The 21,068-nt window shown below is 43.4% G+C and overlaps 1 protein-coding gene across 1 annotated transcript in view; it reads left to right on the top strand.

The window, feature by feature from the left end:
- Positions 1-4,775: 4,775 nt before the first annotated feature.
- Positions 4,776-21,068, top strand: part of MAPK6 (mitogen-activated protein kinase 6) — a 34,377-nt gene continuing 18,084 nt past the window's right edge. Inside the window, exon 1 of the mRNA XM_077919012.1 lies at positions 4,776-4,943. The gene's annotated coding sequence lies outside the window, so the exon portion shown is untranslated. The remainder of the gene's footprint in view (positions 4,944-21,068) is intronic.

The raw sequence follows: 21,068 nt of genomic DNA, 5'->3' as shown, positions 1-21,068 counted from the left end.
CCAGGTCTGTACTGGCAACCCTTCCCAGCAGCTGCTCCTAATTTATTCCCTCTGGGTTTTGTCTTCCCCTGGAATTATAGCTCTGTGAGGGGCCAAACTACAGTTCCCAGGTTTGGGGTGGGGTGTCATGTGTTTTAAATGCACGGTGTGTACTCCAGCCCTGCACAGACACTTTGCCTGTGCCGTTTGCAGTTCGGCAGAGAGGAGAGTCTTCACATCCCCAGGGGAGAAGAAAGAACCCTCCTTTCCCAAATGTTAGAGGCACAGGAAGCCAGTCTGCTTTTCTGCAGCAAGGCCACCCAAAGTGCGTTCACAGCAGCCCCTGTGTGAAGTTGATTTAAACAGGTTTGGCACGGCGTGTTCTGTTGTTGTTCCGCGGTTATGAGCGCTTCTCAGACCTCTGCATCTGTGCATGTTCCCCTTTTCTCTTTTAAAGGTAAAGAAAAGCAACATATTGTTACACCTCTGCTTAGGGATGCCTTGGCAACGTCATTTTCTTGAGCAAAACAAGAAGAATCTGTACCAACACAGAATCGGTGGTGGGCGGTACCATTTAGGCAGAGCGGCTGAATAAAATTATGCAATCCTATAAACGGCTCAGTATGGTCAGGTTTACTTTCTTCAACAAGCACAGTACCTATATTTGTCTCCTTCCCTTTGGCATCATTTATCCCCCTGGCTCGGCGCTGATTTTTCCGCTGTTAACGGAGAAATACGAGGGCTCCCTTGGACAAAAAATAAGGACACCAGCCAGGAATACCAGAGCAAAACAGCAGCCAGTAGGCTTGGTCTTTATTGAAGACTGTCGCAACAGGACTCCCACCTGCCACCAGGTGAAACAAAATGGAAGCCCCCCCCCCCAAAAAAGAAGACCCAACTTTTATTAGTTACTAATCCCCCAAGCTACACCCCTAGATCACAACTGCATCATGACTACATCATTGACACATCACAAAAAGGAGGGGTTGAGGGAGGAGTTGTGGAGGTAACCTGAATATCTTGTCACCTGGCTGGTTCCTCCCTTCCCCCTCCCCATGAGTCATTTCCAGAAGACAAAGGGGAGTTGGCAGTTTCCTGCCCCCAGAGGGAAGATCTGATCATTGTCCTTTGTTCCAGTCTGTGCTGAATCCACTCCCATATGCAAGTCCTTTGTGACCTTGATGGTCTTCTGTCTGGGACCATCCAGGGTTGGCATAGCAACTGGGCAGGGCTCCTGTGTATGTGCTGGTATGCTCAAGGGATTATGGCTGGCCTGTATCAAACCTTCCCCATTTTGTAGTCCTTCCTTCATGGAGTAAAATAAAAGTGGAACCGTGCAGATCCGATGTATGGTTGATTTTCTATGAATTTATAACAGAAGCGTCGCGTATGTCGTGTGTGTCTGTGTGTGTGTGTGTGAGAGAGAGAGAGAGGGGGGGGGAGTTTGTACAAACTGAATGATTTTTTTGGGGGGGGGTGTTTCCTGCGACACCGCTCCCTGGGATTGTTGAGCACCCAAGCTCAGAGAAGAGGGTTTTCTTTCTGACTATCTTCTGTGGGCCCCATCAGGACTTGGCACGTTTTGGCAGTCGCAGATGGAAGAGAAGGTGGAGGAGGAGGAAGGAGGAGGAGGAGATGGGGGCTGGAAGGCTTGTGCTAGAGCTGGAGGGGGGAGGTCCTCCCTCTGTGTCCCTCCCCTGCCCCTACTATGGGAGCACAGAGCCTCACCAAAGAGGATGGGTGACTCTGATCAGACAGAGGGAGGAGCTGGCTGAACAGGAGTGGGTGGCTTTGGAGCTGGAGGCAGACGGGCAGGAGACAGCCTTGTCCCCAAGATCCAGGCAAGAGGCGATCTTCCAAATTTCAGTAGCGCCCTGCGCGAGCCCCAAATTTGGCACTCCCACCTCTTGCCTTCTGTTCTGTGCATGTACTGTGTCATAGTTGTGAAGCCCTCCATTACTCCCCTTGGTTTGGCAACCAGTGAGGGGAAACTGGTCACGCTGCCCTAATTCTGCCTCTGACCACCTTTGTAGGTGGGATCAGATACACCAGGCATGTCCAAAGTCCGTTTTGGGGGCCTAATCCGACCCCCCAGCTGGTTTTATCTGTCCCCGTGGCAGTTTATTTATTGGGGTCAAATCCTAAAAAAACCCCTCAAAACTTCAATCCTAAAGAAAGCTAAAAAACTTTGGGGTAAAATCGTAAAAAAAATGGTCGGCCCTCATGCATGTTCATTCCAGTACGTTTCTGAGCACAGTTCAAAATTGGTGCTGACCTTTAAAGCCCTCAAGGGCCTTGGTCCAGTATACCTGAAGGAGCGTCTCCACCTCCATCGTTCTGCCCGGACACTGAGGTCCAGCGCCGAGGGCCTTCTGGCGGTTCCCTCACTGCGAGAAGCCAAGTTACAGGGAACCAGGCAGAGGGCCTTTGTGGTAGTGGCGCCCTCTCTGTGGAACGCCCTCCCACCAGATGTCAAAGAGAAAAATAATTACCAAACTTTTAGAAGACACCTGAAGGCAGCCCTGTTGAGGGAAGCTTTTAATGTTTAATAGGTTATTGTATTTTAGAGTTTTGTTGGTAGCTGCCCAGAGTGGCTGAGGAAACCCAGCAAGATGGGTGGGGTATAAATAATAAATTATTATTATTATTATTATTATTATTATTATTATTATTATTATTTACTTCATCAAATCTAGCCCTCTTTGAAAAAAGATTGGGCACCCCTGAGATACACCCCCACACACATGCATGAGCACAGCAGGACTGTAGAGGGAGAGAGTCTTTAAAAGCTTGGCTAGAGGGACGTATCACCTGTTGGGACATTCCACTATTTCCCTCTTGACTCTGAACTTCTTGCTTTGCTCACGTATCTCAGAACCTTGGCTTCTGGCCCATGCGATTGCTGCTGAGCCTGTATTGCTAATTAGCCAGAATAAAGATCCTTCCTTTCAAGCAAGAAGCACGGTCGTCGTGTTTTTGGGTGGGAGTCTGTCACAATCACTGATATCCCAAATAAAGACTTACCACAAGTAAAAGTGTGGCACAGTGGTTAGAGTGTTGGACTATGACCCCGGGAGACCAGAGTTCAAATGCCCACTTGGCAATGAAGCTCACCGTGTGTGTTATGTACTGAAGTTCTCACCCTGGGCCAGCAGGGGGGTACTGTAGATAGTTATGCAAATGAAGGATCGAAAGTGACGTTCAGTGATTGGATAGTTTTAGAAAGTTGTTACAGTAACGTGGTACTGGAGCTCTATATAAGCAGGCTGACTGAACCCTTCAGTTCAGTTCTGTTCTGGCCTCTGAATAAACAAGAGCTGTTTGAAGAAACGCTGTGTTGTCTGATATGTTCACCCACAACTTAACAGTGTGACCTTGAGCCAGTCACTCACTCTCAGCCTAACCTACAGTGCAGTGGTACCTTGAGTTACAAACGCCTCAGGTTACAAACGCTTCAGGTTACAAACTCCGCTAACCTGGAAAAGTTACCTTGAGTTGAGAACTTTGCCCCAGGATGAGAATGGAAATTGTGTGTCGGTGGCGCAGCGGCAGCAGGAGGCCCCATTAACAAAAGCTCACCTCAGGTTAAGAACTGTTTCAGGTTAAGAACGGACCTCCGAACCGAATTAACTTCATAACTAGAGGTACCACTGTACCTCACAGGCTTGTTGTGAGATAAAATGGGGAGTGGGAGACCTATGTACACCATTTTCTTGAGGGGAAGTGGGGTATAAATGCAATAATTAAATAAGTAAGCATATTAGGGGAAATTTTCTAATTTAGCCCTACTGTGTTCATTTCTGTTTTGCAACAAATCTTTCACCCAGGGGGAGTGTTCGGAAGAGCCTCCCCTCCCACTGCAATTTGCCATCTTATTCCCACTGCCCCATTCTGCTAGACATGCTACTTGGAAGTATGTCTCGTTGAATTCTATAGGAGATTTTGTAGTAAGCATGAATAGGCAAAGTGTTGGCTATTAATTTCAGTGCCTTTTTTCTGGGGGGAACGCAGGGGTGCACATATCCCTAAACATTTTGTGAATATAAGTTTGGCCTCATTGAGGGGGAGTATTTCAATATGAGTAGGAAAATGAGAATAGTATCCCTAAACATTTTTTTAGAAAAGAAAGCACTGAGTAATTTCAATGAGTCTACTCTGAGTACAACTTAGTTGGCCAAAAACCTCAGGTTGCATCATGGAGGGCATGTCACTCATGTCATTTGGGTGCCAGCCAAATACCTCTTCTGTTTGCCTAGAAAAATTTCAACACTGGATCTGATTTGCCTGGATTATGGTTTTTAATCTTCCATTAAATGTATGGCTTTGATTGAACTGCTGCGCATGTATGTGTGTATTTGTGCGTTTAAAGAATTGCTGGTTTTATTCTTTCATTACCTGTGGCAGAGAAACCTTCAAAATTAAGAAACCAACAGCAACTGACCAACAATAAGAACCCTATTCATTCTAGATGTAGTTTAATTAAGGTTTGAGGAAATGAATAACTGTGGATTAATTTAGCCCACTGTGGCTGCCGCTCAGTAGGATGGATCCCTGAACAGAAATGCAAAATCGTGTTGTTTATTTGTGACTCTGTTCTGAAAACTGCAGCTTTGATTTGCTCAGATTGATTTCTACTCACTTTTTGGGATTGGTTTGAGTTTGCTCTGTGTAAGATCTGGGAGGGACTTAAACAGTCAAATGCCTGTCCCTCCTCTCTCATTTAAATATTAAGATGAATGACTGCTAGTATAACAGCTGTAGACTAGCAGGGCTCATATCACAGCAATATAACTTTCCTCTCCTCTTCCAGATCACTTCTATTTTTGACCAGCAATCTTTTGGTTGAAGATTTCATTTGCTCAGGGTGCCTGCTTTAAAAATTCACTTCCAGTTCAAATCATTTCTTTTTTAACTCTAGGAAGCCGAAATGCAATCCAAGAGCCTGCAGGAAAATCGCAATAATGGTAAGGAGGCATGCTTGCTCTTTTCTTTCAAAAGCCAAAAGAAGAACTGTCTGGGTGGGAGGTTCGTAGTTGTTATGACTTGCAAAGCTTAAATCAGCTAAAATTAAACTTATATAGGGAATTGTTGAAATGTGTCAAATGTACCAGCGTGCTGAAATAGCTCTAAGACTCATTTTCTGGCATGTGGGAATCGGCAGTTAGTTCACCAGTGTCTCTTTAGCATGATATCAATGGGAAAGGATATACTGCTTAATTATTTGAGGGTTTTTATTCATGAAATAAAATTTGGGGGGGGGGTCTGAAATCAAGGCAGTGGCATTTTATTGCCAACACCTGTCAAAGTATGAAGGAAAACTCTGTATGTTAAAATGTGCATGATGTGTTTGGAAGCTACTACATATGATTACATGTGACATATAATCTGACATTACTCTCGTCACTCCTATGGCAATTAGCCCACTCACTGCTCGTGGTACTGGAACCTGCAAAACTTGAGAGGATCCCATATTATTCCAAATTAGTTTGCTTATCTGAGACAATATGCAAAGGGATATCATGTTATCTAGCATATCATGTTTTAAACCGATTTTAATATTGTATTTATAAATTGCTGAAACCTGCCCTAGGATCTTATGGTGAAGGGTGGGAAATAATAATTATTATTATTATTTCAACACATTGAAAAAGATTTTTTTAAAAAAGATTTCTGGGCAGGATCCTGTCCTGTGCATTGTTCTGAGATATATACATAAGCAACCGCCACTGAACCCATTGAGAATTACTCCTAGGTAAGCACGTATAGGATTGCAGCCCAAGTTATTTTTATTTGCATGCCTTCGTTTTAATGTGTCTCTTAATCTCCCCACCACCACAATGTGGCTATTACATTCTGTTGAAAGTTCCCCATTTAAACTGAGCTTACATCATCAGGATGTACTTAATGCAAGTAGTAACACGGTATAATCTCTCTTCCGGGGTTGGATCTTAAGGTCAAAACATGTGATGCAAGAGATCTCTGTTTGGATCTCTCTCTTTTTAAACAGCCAATGGGGGCAGGGGGATCCCTGTGTGTGTTTAACCCTTTTGCTTCATCTGTTATTCCTCATTGAAAATCCCAGGTGTTGCATTGGTGTTATGGTGTTATTGGCTACCTACAATTTCCACCTTGATTAATTCTACCTTATTGTAACTCCATAAATTATAGGGAGTCTGACCCTGCAACTCATTCCACCTGCATTCCACCTGACTTTGACCTCTTCACTCCCTCTTCCCAAAGCAGAGTTAATAACTAGCTGCATTAAGTGGGTGGGTTTGATTGGGAAAACTACAGGGAAACTCTCCCTTTCCCTGGTGCCACCATTCCATCATTCAGTCATGATGGAAGCGCTCGCTGGCTGCTTTAATGTTGCTGTTTTAAATTAGGTGCAGTGTGGTGCAATGGTTAGGGTGTTGGTCTAAGACCTGGAAGACCAAGGTTCAAATTCCCAGTCAGCCAAGAAACTCATTGGGTGACCTTAGGCCAGGCATTATCTCTCAGCCCAACCTACCTCACAGGGCTGTTTCAAGGATAGCATGAAGGGGGCAGGGGGAGAGCCACGAATGCCATCCTGAGCTCCCTGACAGAAAAGGTGGGATATAAAAGCAAAAATAGGCAATACATATGGATAAACATCCAACTGTGGATCTCCTGGGTCATGCACCTGTTTTCAGAATCATTTATTTAGGACTCTGGCTAGATAAGGACCAGCTCAAGACATTTTGCTGCCTGAGGCAAAGGAGAAGATGGTGGCCCCCACTTCCCATCCATGAAACAGAGACTTTCACTGCACCCGAGGACAGCATGCTAGCTTGGGTGGGTGTGTGCAGCACATACCATGCAGCTCACACAGCTCTACCCTCTCTCAACCTTTCAACATCTGCTGCCTAAGGTGGCTGCTGCACTCCTGCTAATGGTAGGGCCGGCTGCAGTGTAAAGTTCAGACATTGTTTAGATGCAAAAGAGGAGAACCCTTCCAGTCCTCCTGAAATTACCTGCTTGATACAAGTGTGGGTCATCTTCTCATCCCTTTTGGCATAGCTGTACCTACTGATGTTACACATTCCCGTGCTGGTTGTGTCTTCCTGTTGGGTGTAATCTTTTCTTTTTGCCCTTCCTGCACTGACATTTCTTTTATCTTCAGGATAACAATTGGGACCTGTGGTACAATGCTGAAATGTGTCCTCCCCGTTTAATAAGAGCGCTGTGGTTCAAGGTTCTGGCCAGTCTAGAGTACTTCCTTCCATCCTTCCATACAAACCCACACACCACAGTTTTCCAACTAGTACTTGACATTCTGTGACTCATTTGGGCTGGGTTTTTCTTCAGTTTGATGCCCTTTTAGGGTTTGGGGTTTTGTTTTTAAAGTGTTTTCGTAGCTTTGAAAACCTCAAAGTTACCCTGAGTCTGCAGATAGCTTCCCTCTAGTTCCTCAGTTGGCCCCACTTTGACTCTATTTCAGTTGACCCTCAACACCCAAGTTCATTATTAGAGGGAACTACAGTCTGAGTGGGACGCGGGTGGCGCTGTAGGTTAAACCACAGAGCCTAGGACTTGCCGGTCAGAAGGTCGGCGGTTCGAATCCCCGCAAAGGGGTGAGCTCCCGTTGCTCGGTCCCTGCTCCTGCCAACCTACCAGTTCAAAAGCACGTCAAAGTGCAAGTAGATAAATAGGTACCACTCCAGCGGGAAGGTAAACGGTGTTTCCGTGCACTGCTCTGGTTTGCCAGAAGCGGCTTAGTCATGCTGGCCACATGACCCGGAAGCTGTACGCCGGCTCCCTCGGCCAATAAAGTGAGATGAGCACCGTAACCCCAGAGTCGGCCACGACTGGACCTAATGGTCAGGGGTCCCTTTACCTTTACAGTCTGAGCATGTTCAGTGCATGCAGGAACTGCCTACAAAACCCCACTGTTGGAAGTCAAAAAAAGGCACATTCTCTGTGCATTGCTAGTGCTGCAAAGGACCCTGGAGCATGTTCTGAAACTTGCTGCTCCTTTTTTTTAACTGAAAATAAAGTTTAGTTCCAGCAGTGCACCAGATGAAAATCAATGTACTTTAAAAAAAACAACAAACCTTTACTTTGGAAAGCACAGACGTCAGTGTTTCAGCATGCGTATCCTCAAAGTTGAACTCCCAAATCAGGTCAGGTGATTATCTGCTGAATTTGCAAATCAGCCTTGTAACAAAAAACCTGCAGTATCTTTTCTGGTGATCAGAAGAGAAGTTTGCACTTAGAACTACAAATAAATTTATGTAACCCATTTTAAAGCTCTCACAAAATGTTCTGCTGCTGCTAAACGGATTGCTCTACTTAACACATTTGATGAAATACCTTCTCCAGGGTCAGGAACACTTAACAGATAGATCTCCAGAAAAGACAAATGGCCACAAACAACAAAAGCTTCTTAAGTGAACAAGGCTGGTGGATTTTTATTTTTATTTTAGACTTGCTTTGAACTTGCCATTCTTCACAAAGGCTCTGCTTGATCTGCAGAAAGAGATGAAAATCCATACATGAGGTTCATTTTGCCACGACTTTGATACTATCTACAAAAGTAAACAAACCTTTTAACAAACCTTTATGACTTTAAAAGAAAAATAGACAAAATTAGACAAATTATTGGAGGATAAAGCGGATTTACCATGAAACTAATAAAGTTTAAGCTTCGGGTCCCCTAGTCCCAGAGGGGCCCTAGTAGTGACTTCATTGCTCAAAAAGAGACCCAGTTTGAGTTGCAGAACTCAAAAACTATGAGGTATACCTTAAAGTTTTAAGTGTCTATATGTTTATTGCATTTATAAATTTTTAATTTATTGTTGTACATTGTTTTAACTGTTTGTTTTCTTTATGGGAATGTACCCCCAAGTGTGTTTTATAAACTGGTCTCCAACCGTAATAAATTATCTATCATCTATCTATCTATCTATCTATCTATCTATCTATCTATCTATCATCTATCTATCTATAAGGCATAGGAAATTTTTATTCACACCAGTGACTTTGTCATGTGGGATAATCCAGTACAATTTTAACCAAAATCTGAGATGCAGTAGTTTTTTGTTTTGTTTTTTAAATGTGGTGATCTGTCCTGGAACAACCCCACTGAAGAAGATAACAGTGGTTACTCAGGAAGTACACTAGTGTGAAAGAAGCACAATTCTCAGAACAGTATTACATGTCCCAGAAGTTTACTTTTGCCAGCCAAAGCCCTCTTAAACTTCTCCAATCTGCTCCAATCTCAAAACTTTGCATCCCCTTCGTCTGCCCCCCTTCTGGCTGATGGGTGCGACACAATTCCAGCAGCCACCAACTATCAAAGATTCAAATGGTCGGAATCATGTGCCAGGCTAGGAAAGCACTTTGAGAGAGATTGATGACATCAATGTATTTGCAGGAAGGTAATAATAATAATAATAATAATAATAATAATAATAATAATAATAATAATTTATTATTTATACCCCGCCCATCTGGCTGGGCATCCCCAGCCACTCTGGGCGGCTTCCATAAAAACCACAAATACAGTAAAATATCACACGTTAAAAACTTCCCTGAACAGGGCTGCCTTAAGATGTCTTCTGAATGTCAGGTAGTTGTTTATCGCTTTGACATCTGCTGGAAGGGCGTTCCACAGGGCGGGCGCCACTACCGAGAAGGCCCTCTGCCTGGTTCCCTGTAGCTTTGCCTCTCGCAATGAGGGAACAGCCAGAAGGCCCTTGGCGCTGGCGCTGGAAGGTAATCCACAGATGGGAATGAGTCACCTTATGGGTATTTGGTATGGTTAAGGGAATAAAAAGAGTCAAAGCAAGAGGAGTGATTTTGTGGGAACGCCTACTATGGAAAGTGTGGTTTTATCAGCTGAGCATCAGTTTGCAGGAAGGCTAGTGGAGAACAGCCGCATCAACTTCTAGGACAGGCACCCCCAACCTTCAGCCCTCCAGATGTTTTGGACTACAATTCCCATCATCCCTGACCACTGGTCCTGTTAGCTAGGGATCATGGGAGTTGTAGGCCAAAACATCTGGAAGGCCACAGGTTGGGGGTGCCTGTTCTAGGAGGTCCAGCCTTCTCCTGAAGGGATCCAGGTACCAGCTAAAGTACCCTGCCATATCTCCAAAACCCCAAACCTGCCCCACGGTTGGCTCTAGAGCATCAGTTAGGTATTGTGCTAAATGTTCACCTGAAGATCATACTCTTGTGGGGTCCAAACTCTTTCCCCATAAATGCATTTCTTACTTCAGACCTTCTTTGCAGCTTATTTAACTAGGGTGATTTACTGACTATTACTTCATCTCCATTTTTTTGTTTTGTTACTTTACCCTGATTTCTTTTTGCTGTCATCAGTAACATTACATAGGTGAACTTATTTTACAGATTTTCATACCTCGCTTCAATAAATATTTCTAGAGCAGTTTACAGTGTGTGTGTGTGGTGGGAGGGAAGTCTCAGTGACAATACCATTAAGGACCAATTAAGCTAAGTCAGAGTGAGGGCAAGGCAATGCAGGAATTGTTTTCATCCCTCCGAATGTGCAAAAAAACTTGCCCGGAATAAAGCATTTCATAGGCAGGGCTTTTACTTCCATAGTGGCAAAGACTGTTTAGAGTAAACTCTACCTAGAAATATTTTAATAACTTTTTTTTAAAAGAGCAAACGTTTATAACTTTGCTTCTTGTAAACCAATTCCAGGAATGGGCCCATAACCATTTCAGAACAAAGTCCACACTTTGCTTTTTTAGAAATTATCATTTGCCAGTGCAATATAATTCGAATGCCAAGTTGTAAATCAGGGATAGTGTTTGAGAAATGCCTCGTCATGCAGGATAATTTAAATTAAGAAGCTGTAGTAAGTGCTGTAATGTGAGATACGATAGCAAAAAGGGGAATGGAAATTTCTCTCACTCAAGGCACACGGGCAGAGGAGATTGTTTTACTGACGGCTTATAGCAGCATAGCGCAAGATAAGGCAGGTCCAAAACCTATGATGACAAATGGATTGTGTGGCATCTCTAAAGCAAAGGTTTACAAAGCACAAGGGGAGGTGAAGTTTTCGGGAAGGCATGATCAATTGCTAGGGGAGAATCAAAATTCTAAAGCCTACACTTTAGAATTTAGAATTAGAGAGCCAGTGTGGTGTAGTGGTAGGAGTGGTAGTCACGTAATCTGGGTAACCGGGTTCGCGTCTCCGCTCCTCCACATGCAGCTGCTGGGTGACCTTGGGCCAGTCACACTTCTTTGAAGTCTCTCAGCCCCACTCACCTCACAGAGTGTTTGTTGTGGGGGAGGAAGGGAAAGGAGATTGTTAGGCGCTTTGAGACTCCTGAAGGGGAGTGAAAGGCGGGATATCAAATCCAAACTCTTCTTCTTCTTCTTCTTCTACACCTACAATCTGAAGTGGTACAGTCCGTTTTGCTACCTAATTCTGCTATAGGGAGTCATAGAAAGACCTACATTGGCTCCCAGTACGTTTCTGAGCTGACCTTTAAAGCCATAAACGGCCTTGGCCCAGTATACCTGAAAGAGCGTCTCCACCCCCATCATAGCTTTGGGCAATGTATTATGCTGTCAAATATAAGGCCTGAGACCATTTTGGCTTGCACTTTCTGATTTCATCGTTTGTCTGGGTTAGTGGCATGCAGAGATAATTTATGTCTGTTTCAGATACAAACCCAGAATTTCCTCCAGGGCTTAAGCTCATGCAATAACTTCAGGAAGAAATGTTTGAAAGTGTAACCGGTGCCTGAATTTCTTCAGTAAAAAAATCTATCACTGCATTTTTCAAGAGAGTGCAGTGCTGCAGATAGTAAGGACACAACGGTCTTCCGAAGTAAAGTAGCAGCATCTTCCTGCAGGAATCAAATTTCTGCAGTTCCCTTTGTGTTTGTGATCTTTAGTATATGCACTAGAATTAGGGTGTAAGGGGCTAGCCTGGGGAGTCTGAACCCCAGATCTTTTGTGCTGAATGGGGTGAATGTGCATCTAAAAGACCAAATGCACAGTCTGGGAGTCATTTTGGACTCACAGTTGTCCATGGAGGCACAGGTCAATTCTGTGTCCAGGGCAGCTGTCTACCAGCTCCATCTGGTATGCCAGCAGAGACCCTGCCTGCCAGCATGGTAAATGCTCTGGATATCTCCTGCTTGGACTACTGCAATGCGCTCTATGTGGGACTACCTTTGAAGATGACTCAGAAACAACTAATCCAGAATGTGGCCTATTCACCACATTCATTGTACTGGGACCAGAAAATCCTATTGTTGCCCCCAAAGCTCAGAGTAAGTCCTGATAGCCAGAGCTGGTTTTCCTCATCTGAAATTTGCAAAAAAATAAATATGCATCTATACATATAAATTAGCATGTGCACTTTTAACTGGCCTATGCTTTGAGCCTTTTGCATTTCTATCAATACCCCTGCACCAAATGCTAATTTCCAGAGGATTTCAAAATGGCTTATTCGCCCTGAACAGAGCTTTTAGCTTGTAAGCTGCAATCTGTCAGATTTTCAAGTAAGAGTTTTCTGGTAGAGGTTCTTTCTACGTAATTCAAACTGACAGTAATTAAGCTGCAACTTATTGTGCAGTAGGGACGCGGGTGGCGCTGTGGGTTAAACCACAGAGACTAGGACTTGCCGATCAGAAGGTCGGCGGTTCGAATCCCCGCGACGGGGTGAGCTCCCGTTGCTCGGTCCCTGCTCCTGCCCACCTAGCAGTTCGAAAGCACGACAAAGTGCAAGTAGATAAATAGGTACTGCTCCAGCGGGAAGGTAAACGGCGTTTCTATGTGCTGCTCTGGTTCGCCAGAAACGGCTTAGTCATGCTGGCCACATGACCCGGAAGCTGTCTGCGGACAAACGCCAGCTCCCTCGGCCTATAGAGCAAGATGAGCACGCAATCCCAAAGTCGTCCACGACTGGACCTAATGGACAGGGGTCCCTTTACCTTTTACCTTTATTATACAGTGGTACCTCAGTTTTCGAACATACTCCGTTCCGGAAGACCGTTCAAGTTCTGAAACGTTAAAAAACTGGAAACTCAATAGCCGACAGGGAGGCCTCAGGATCTTGCACTCAGTGGAAGCCCCGTGGCATATTCGACTTCCGAGTCATGTTCGAAACCAAAGCATTTACTTCCAGGTTTACGGCATTTGAAAACCGAAATGTTCATCAATGGAGACGTTCGAAAACCAAGGTACCACTGTATATGTTCAGCAGAAGGAGGTATTTTCATTCTTCCAGGATACTAGATACTAGATATTGCATCTATAAAATTACAGCAAAGTTGATAAATTAGCTACAGTTCAGTATGTTTATCACTAGCAGTAATCTCTCTCTCCATTTTAGTAATTATCTCTGTACAGTGATATCATGCAAATAGTGCAATCACAGTCCAGTCACCTTTATAATCAATGTAAATATTATGGATTTTAATAACTGAGTAACTTCGTGGACAGATTACTGGGACAAAAATTGTAGCATGGCAAATTTCCTTTTTGTGAATGAAAGAGAGGTTTTAGTTCTCATGAAACAGCGGTCTAGTACAGTGATACCTCGGGTTAATTACTTAATTCGTTCCGTAGGTCCGTACTTAACCTGAAACTGTTCTTAACCTGAAGCACCACTTTAGCTAATGGGGCCTACTGCTGCTGCTGCGCTGCCAGAGCACGATTTCTGTTCTCATCCTGAAGCACTATTTCTGGTTAGCAGAGGCTGTAACCTGAAGCGTACGTAACCTGAAGCGTATGTAACCCGAGGTACCACTGTAGTTGGTATGAAGACTGGGAGATGGTCCTCACTCAGTCATTAATGGTCAAACCAAAATGGTCAAAGGCCTGGAAATGATGCCTTATGAGGAACGGCTAAGGGAGCTGGGCATGTTTAGCCTGGAGAAGAGGAGGTTAAGGGGTGATATGATAGCCATGTTCAAATATATAAAAGGATGTCACATAGAGGAGGGAGAAAGGCTGTTTTCTGCTGCTCCAGAGAAGCGGACACGGAGCAATGGATCCAAACTACAAGAAAGAAGATTCCACCTAAACATTAGGAAGAACTTCCTGACAGTAAGAGCTGTTCGACAGTGGAATTTGCTGCCAAGGAGTGTGGTGGAGTCTCCTTCTTTGGAGGTCTTTAAGCAGAGGCTTGACAACCATATGTCAGGAGTGCTCTGATGGTGTTTCCTGCTTGGCAGGGGGTTGGACTCGATGGCCCTTGTGGTCTCTTCCAACTCTATGATTCTATGATTAAGCTTCTGGATAGTCTGGAGCAGTCTGTGTCAGGCTTCCCTACCTTACAAGGTTGTTGTGAGGATAAAATAGAATTGGGGACCACGTAGGCTGACCTTAGTTTCCTAGAAGAGCATAATTTTAAAGATCTAATCACTGCCCAAATGCCAAGATGATTAAATTAGCCTTCCCCACCCTGCTGCCTGCCAAATGTTTTAAGACTACAACTCCCATTGGCCCAAGCAGGCATGGAGAGTTATAGTTCAGAACATCTGGAGGGCAACAGGTTGGGGAAGGTTGCTGGCTTTAGAGAATGTATCCAGTCAAATTCTAATGATTTGTTCAGTTGGAGAACGTTAGCAAAACACCAGTCCTTCTTGGCAAACTTTACAACTTAAATATTTTCATTAGCTCTTGGTTACTGAATGCTGAAGGGTTTGTTTTAATGGGTGGAGTTAAAGGCAGATATTTAACACATGGTTTATGCCAAAGTTGAGCCTTGCACAAATTAATCAGCAGTTAAATTCCCTGCTTCTATAGATTACACTACTATGTATTATTTTATAGTACAACTCCATGTCAGTTTTCGTAACTGAGATGGAACATGCGAAATAAGCAACCAGGTGCGAAGGAAGGCAAAGCTCTCGTACCTTTAGGTCAGAAGTGACTGATATTGCTTTCCTCACAACAAACTGCCTAAGAAATATACAATTGCTTAAGTTTTATGCAAGAATCCGGGGTCATTAGGTTAAAAATGACGAAAGAGGCATCGTTTTCATAGGTACCTGTAGTGCAGAGACTTTTTGCGTACATCATCAAAAAAAGAGGAAATGCGTCATCAGAAAGAGGCATTGTAAAAAGATCCACAGTCAATGGTTGATTCATAAAATGCTTAAAAGGCCCAGGTGATACTGAAGAAAATTCAGACTATGTCAAAGAGTTGTTATGACATATTGCTGGTAGCACTATTAAAAACCTTCCAGCAAAGGAAAAAAGTCTAGTCCTTGTCAGCCTGTGAGCACGTGGGGGTAAAAATAGTAAAAAATAAGAGCTGGCAATTCACCAAATTTCGGAGAAAAAGGAACTGTAATACTACTTGACAGCATCTAAAATGTACATGGCTGGGACATGTTCTATTGAGTATGTGTATGAGAGCATTAGCTGTATAAGGTTGGAAAACTTGTGGCTCTCCAGATTATTTTTGATTCCAACTGCCATTGGCCCAGGTCAGGAATGATGGGAGTTGGAGTCCAAAAAAACCCTGAATACCCACAGATTCCCAATCTCTGTGTTATAGAGTAGCATGGAAAATTAGGTAATAAATACTCAGTGGTCAGCTCTACTGATTTTAGTGGAACTAGCTATCAGGTAAGGATATATCAGATTACAACTGCATTGGGTATAGATTATTTTGGTCAAACTTTTGAAAAGGTATTCTAAGTTCTTTAACACTGAGACATCTTTTTGCTTTACTGTTTTGTTAGTTTTTAAATACAGTGGTACCTCGGGTTACATACGCTTCAGGTTACATATGCTTCAGGTTACAGACTCCGCTAACCCAGAAATAGTGCTTCAGGTTAAGAACTTTGCTTCAGGATGAGAACAGAAATCGTGCTCCGGCGGCAGCGGGAGGCCCCATTAGCTAAAGTGGTGCTTCAGGTTAAGAACAGTTTCAGGTTAAGTACAGACCTCCGGAATGAATTAAGTACTTAACCCGAGGTAACATTGGAGAGGACATTGGCAGGTTCAAACTGCAATCTTGTATGCGCCAACTTCTTTTGAGTAAGTGACATGGAACACAGTGAGTCTTACGTCTGAGTAACCATGTCGTCAGAGAATTTGCATGCTCAAGAGAGATTCATGTAGAAAGTAGTGTGCAAAGGAAGGTGCTGGTTGATGCAGGAGGTGAAAGGGGTGAAAGGGGCATCGGGGTCAACAGACAGACACACCATGGGAGAAATGGAAAAAGTGAGTCACATGGAAAAAAACTGTTTGAAGAAGCTTCTGGTTGCACAAGAAAACCCTTAAACCTGTCAGTTTCCATTCTAAGTGTCTTTCAATCGCTCAGGGTGGCGCCTAACATCAACCCCCCCACCCCACTCTGGGTCAAATGAGTCTTGGACCAAATTTGTTGTCTCTTTAAAGCAGATGCACCTTTAACCAGACATGGGGCTTGTCCAAACTTTTGCTTGTCCCGTGCCTAAAAAGCATGGGTTTGAGCGGTTCTCTGCTTGCCCCGTGCTTTCCAGGTATGGGTCCAAGCGGTTGTGCCTTTGTCCTGCCCCTTTCCCCCAGAAAACCTGCTCTTTAGTGCTAAATCAGAAAAAAATGTCAATCCAGATCGACATTTGCTCCAATTCAGTGGTAAAAATTGGGTTTTCCCTGGGGAAAGCGGAAGTCTGGGTGAGCCCTAAGTACAAACAACTACCGTATTTTTCGCTCCATAAGACGCACCTGACCATAAGACGCACCTAGTTTTTAGAAGAGGAAAACAAGAAAGAAAAAAATTCCGAACAAAACAGTGGATGTATGATTTTTGTGGTGCAGGCTGTAGCCATGGACATGCTATGTGATCTGATGGTGAATTTGGGGTGACCCAGTGCAAAAATCCTGAGGATCCATGGGCTTTTACCTCACCCCTCCCAGGCAGCCTCCTTTATCTCTAGCGTCCCTTATCTCCCTCCCTGATCGCTTGCCGATCAGCTGCTTCCTTTCAACTCCCACTTCCCTCTTTCAAAAAAAAAAAAAAGCATGATCTGCTTTTCGTCCCTGGGCAATTCAGCTCCAGAGTCCACGCATTTGCTCCATAAGACGCACAGACATTTCCCCTTACTTTTTAGGAAGAAAAAAAGTGTGTCTTACAGAGCGAAAAATACGGTAACTTCTGCCAGTTTCTTCAATCAGCTTGAGCTTAGTTCATACTGATTGTTGTGAAGTGGTTAAATGTATAGCCTAGGAGTGGGGAACCTGTGTCCCTACAGAATATTAGAGATGAAGGAGAAAATTACTTCTGTTCACATCTAAAGGCAAACCTACCTCATTTGCACTTTTTGAAACAATACACAAACAATACGCAGACATATTTCAAAATCTGCACTTTTCCAGATTTTTCAGTGCAGTTCTCCAGGCAAATAATGTGTACAAAAATGCATATACAAGAGTAGAGGGTGCATAATAATGCATATATTAGTGAAGGCAACTTTTTAAAATGCATTATATTAGGAAAGATTGCTTTTCAAAAATGTGTTTATTAGAAGACATGAGCACTAAAATGCTGATGAATCTTCATTTAAAAATTTTTTAAACCCTCAAATTTATGTGGAAATGTGGAGGACTGAATTTAAGATTAGACAAATGAGAAGTTGAGGGGAAACAAAATTGAAAGACTTGCTGCTCATTCCTGGGCTACAACTCCTGGCCATTATTTTACTAGTGCCTTTTATCAGCTTTAGCAAGTGTGGCAGCTGCAACCATTCATAGACAGGGATAGCTTTAGCACAATAGGCCAGGCATTGGTGACCAATCCTGGATTATTGCAAGGCACTCTGTGTGGAACTTCTCTTACTGTCAGTCTAGAAACAACAGTTAGTTAAGAATGCTGCAGCACAAGTGTTGACAGGAATGAGATCCTATCAGCATATTACAGCTTTGCTCAAAGAATTGCAGGGGCTGCTGATTTGCTACCAGACCGAGTTCAAGGTTTTACAGTTAATATATAAAACCCTTAACATCTTGGGATTAGTTTACTTGAACTATCACCTTGTCCCCTACATGCCTATTTGACCACTTAGATCTGTGGAACTTGTACTTTATGTGTGCTCTATCGACCCGAGGGGGTCAATATTTTAATGTGTCAGTATCAACATTGGCCAGGCACCCTTTCCTGTTTTAGATGCCTTTTGAAAATTTGTTTATTTCAGAGACAGCATATATACTTGTTTTTTTGAATTTAGCTGATTTGATGTCTGTGTTGTTGATAACTACTTTGTAGTAGTTTATGTACACTACTTAGAGGGGTTTTTTTATATTAAGTGGTTTATGTTGTTGTTGTTGTTGTTGTTGTTTATGTCATGTCCGACTCTTCGTGACCCCATGGACCAGAGCACGCCAGGCACTCCTGTCTTCCACTGCCTCCCACAGTTTGGTCAAACTCATGCTGGTAGCTTCGAGAACACTGTCCAACCATCTTGTCCTCTGCCGTCCCCTTCTCCTTGTGCCCTCAATCTTTCCCAAGATCAGGGTCTTTTCCAGGGAGTCTTCTCTTGTCATGAGGTGGCCAAAGTATTGGAGCCTCAGCTTCAGGATCTGTCCTTCCAGTGAGCATTCAGGGCAGATTTCCTTAAGAATGGATAGGTTTGATCTTTTTGCAGTCCATGGGACTCTCAAGAGTCTCCTCCAGCACCATAATTCAAAAGCATCAATTCTTTGGCGATCAGCCTTCTTTATGGTCCAGCTCTCACTTCCATACATCACTACTGGGAAAACCATAGCTTTAACTATACGGACCTTTGTTGGCAAGGTGATGTCTGCTTTTTAAGATGCTGTCTGTAGTGGTTTATAGCTTTTCCTAAATCAATAAATGCTGTCAGAGGCTAGTGGGAGGTGGTGTTCAACACTATCTGGAGAACCATGAGTTACAAATCTCTGGTAGAGCCTATAGGCCTCCACTGTGTGTCAATATATGCTGGGGGGAAATGAGAACGCTCCCCTTTGCACTCTGTCAATGTGAGTTTGGGGATGAATTATCATTCATGCCACCTCTTCCTCATGTCATTTGCAGTTTGATGCCACCAAGCTTGACCCTGACATTTATTGCTCCATATCAATCTCTTATCCCATTAATTCTGTCTTCAAGCCATTACCAGGTGTGGTGGTTGACATGATAACGCCCAAGAGCACAGCTCATTCAGTTCCTTGATTAACCAGGAAGACATGATCATGACTTGAATGGTAGAAAACATGGGGTGAATTTGAACAAACACAAGTAAGAGCCCATATCTGAGCTTACTCTGTGTACACACAATACCTTTAAAGCACATCCAAAGCACTTTGCCTCTCTCAAAGAATTATGGGCAGTGTAGTTTGCAAAGGAATGCTGGGAATTGGAACTCCCTTACGAGTAAACTACAGTTCCCAGAAGTCTTTGAGGGGTGTGTGTGCTTCAAACAAGCTTTAAAGGTATAGTGGGGTATAGTTGCTTCCTCTGTGGCAGTGGCAGTTAGCAAAGAAACAATGCTCACCATTCGCATCCATGCAGTGCTATTCAGTGGGCCTTTCTTGGCCTACCCCATTCTGACTAGTGGGATGGTGTGGACGATCCATCAGTGGCAAAGTGAGTCTTCTTTACTATTATAAAGCTGTCCACATCCTTCTTGGTTCAGCTGGGTCACCAGGAGGGCTTTTGCCCAGCTTAGGCTGTTAAAATAGCTGTTAACAATTTCAGGGAAACGCAGATCTCACCATGGTGACACACATGGAGGTTACATTAAAATTGGATTACTATACTCTGTGGACCTTCTTTTGAAAAATATTCAGAAACTTCAGCTGGTTCAAAACTCAGCAGCTAAACCTTTGGTCACAGTCAGTTTTGAGGAGCATGTATATCCCCTTTTACATCACTTTCATTGTCTAATGGTCTATTTCCGGGCCCAGTCAAAGTTCTGCTTAGGACTTTAAAATCCTTTAACTGCTTAACGGATCCTAAGATCAAATCCTTTGACATAAACTTGCCTATTCTCTGAGATCAACCAGGGAGGCCCCTCTTGTTTCCTTCTGTAGAGAGAGAGATGGTGGTAGTCAGCTAATTTTTTTACTCAGAATAGACCCACTGAAATTAATGAAGTTAGGTCCATTAATTTCAATAGGTCCACTGTGCATTAAACTTAGTTGAATACCACCCAGCCTCAATTTCTGCCACTAATTTTTCAAAGCCTATTGTTGATATGTCTCTATTCAGAGAACATGAGGGGGAGATTTGCCTGGCATTTTCCAATAAACTCACGATTAGAAATCTCAGGCCTTGTCTCTGTTGCTATGCTGAAGGTCAGCTACAATGCAACAAAAGGAATTCACACCTGCCATATGATAAGAGACTAGCTATGAGCACCTGCTATTATCCTTCCTTTCCCAGAACCCAAGCACTGTCCCAAGAATAATCAAAGTTATGCAATATCATCCATTTAATTGTTCAAGCCCTCAAACAAGCCAACAATGGCCAAAATGAACCCACTCATGTCAAAATGGGTGTGACCAAAGTGTAAAAGTGGGTGTGGTCAATTTTTTATTTTTTATTTCAGAGCAAGGAAAACGTTCAGGGGATGACAAAAATAACCTTTTGGCTTCACAAAATCATAGTAGAAGACCCATGGGAGTGAACTGTTTCAATAATTCTTGGGTTGTATTCAACTAGGTTTAACTGAGAGAAGATCTATTAAAAGTAATGAACCTAAATTAGCCATGTCCATTACTTTCAATGGGTCTGCTTTGAGTAAGACTAGCACTGGATACATTACTGTTTTAAAAATTATGAAATTTGGAGGGAGAGACCAAAAAAAATACAACTTTTGGTATCATAGTAGGGTGTGAGAGCAATAAGTGTGTGTGTGTGTGTGTGTGTGTGTGTGTATGTATGAATGAAATACGTAAAAATTAAATAGACAAATGGACAAATTTGGAGGGTCTTGAAGGGCCACTAAAAACTTTTTAACGGGATCTATGGGAGCAACAATAGGGACGCGGGTGGCGCTGTGGGTAAAAGCCTCAGCGCCTAGGGCTTGCCGATCGAATGGTCGGCGGTTCGAATCCCCGCGGCGGGGTGCGCTCCCGTTGTTCGGTCCCAGCGCCTGCCAACCTAGCAGTTCGAAAGCACC

This window comes from Podarcis muralis, chromosome 14, assembly GCF_964188315.1.
Source record: "Podarcis muralis chromosome 14, rPodMur119.hap1.1, whole genome shotgun sequence".
Lineage (NCBI taxonomy): Eukaryota > Metazoa > Chordata > Lepidosauria > Squamata > Lacertidae > Podarcis > Podarcis muralis.
The sequence above is the reverse complement of the archived record's forward strand: the minus strand, read 5'-3'. Positions and strand labels throughout refer to the sequence as shown.